Source organism: Misgurnus anguillicaudatus, chromosome 2, assembly GCF_027580225.2.
Source record: "Misgurnus anguillicaudatus chromosome 2, ASM2758022v2, whole genome shotgun sequence".
NCBI classification, from domain to species: domain Eukaryota; kingdom Metazoa; phylum Chordata; class Actinopteri; order Cypriniformes; family Cobitidae; genus Misgurnus; species Misgurnus anguillicaudatus.
Genome location: NC_073338.2, coordinates 48,550,820 through 48,552,401, shown reverse-complemented (window position 1 = coordinate 48,552,401; position 1,582 = coordinate 48,550,820).

The following is a 1,582-nucleotide window of genomic DNA, read 5'->3' as shown; positions in this document are numbered from 1 at the left end:
GCCTGTTTCCTGTGTCGATTTATTTAAAGACTTAATCTGTCTTCCAAAACATAATGGGTCGGTTTCCTTGACAGTGATTAGACTAGTCCTGGACTAAAACAAATGTAACGGCTGTCCAAACTAAAAACAACTTGAACTCACATATCTTAAAACACATAAGTGCCCTTTGGTTGGCCTCAAAATGCACACACATAATGTTTTTAGTAAGGTATGTTTGTTAAAACTAGTTATGTTTCCTAATTAAACTAAGGCTTAGTCCTGGCTTAAGCTAATCCCTGTCCGGGAAACCACCCCAATGAGTAGCCTATACATAGCCTGGCTCCGCCCTCCGACGTGCTTCCGCTTAATTTTTATTTCGCTTCAGCAGTACGTCTGGGATTGCTCTGTAGAGTTTCGTTTTCTCCTGCAAAAATCTGCAGGACCAATCAGCAAACAGATGGGGGTGGCTAAGAACGATGACGTTAAGGTCGTGCGTCAGTTTGAGTTGTAGTTCAGTAATGGCAGCGAAGAAAGACGTGAGAAAAGCTATTCGGTCCGTTGTTGCAAAACTGCCGAATATACAGAAGTTAAAGCGGGAGCAAGAACCAGGTTTGCTAAGTTTTGTTTGTCTGATTATTCTGACTTGTTGTTTCCAGACGGTTTCGGTGCATGATATACGTCACAACCACACGTTAGCGATTGGCTTTGGCAGATCCTGAGTGACTCTGGGCAGATCCAATAGTTTTAAACTTCAGCAATGGACCCTCATTAACGGAAGTAACGCTTTGCAATGGAGAGTGGCCAGACTCTCTGTACAAATGAAATGAATGTACGAGAGTCTGGTTGGACCAGGCTAGCCTATACAGACCACATACCAAAACATCATTGAAAGCACAGGCGCCGATTTCTTTTTCCGATTTTTTTTAAGTAAAAGTCTTGAAGGTGCAGTGTGTAAATTTTAGCAGCATCTAGTGGTGAGGTTGCGAATTGCAACATACGGCTCAGTTCACTGATCACCTCTTGCTTTTGAAACGCATAGAGAAGCTACGGTAGCCGCCACCAGAAAAACATGTCATCATCGGAGACAACTTAGTAAAAAAGTTTGTCCGTTAAGGGATTCTGTAGAAACATGGCGTCACAAAATGGCGACTTCCATGTAAGGGGACCCTCTGTTTGTATATAAAAACGCCTCATTCTAAGGTAATAAAACATAACGGTTTATTATAAAAAGGTCTTTATACACCCCTGATCATATATTTTTGTATATTATTTTGCATTTCTATCAAGATATCCTTCTAAAAATTACACACTGCACCTTTAATCTTTTGTTCGAGCCAGACTGATTAATTTATTCGTGTCCATGGCACGAAATTCAGCTTTTTTCCTTGAGCATGAACGTCTTTTCCTTCACAGAAGTAATTTACACAGCTCCAGTGGGTTAATAAAGGACTTCTGAGGGTATTTGTTGCGATATTGTAAAAAATTCATATGTAAAAAGTTTTATAGGAGTAAATCATGGGGTAATCATGATATTGCTGGAGTATCCCTTTAATAAAAAGATCTAAGATTTGTTGTATAGGACTTGATGTTGATATGCCTTAAT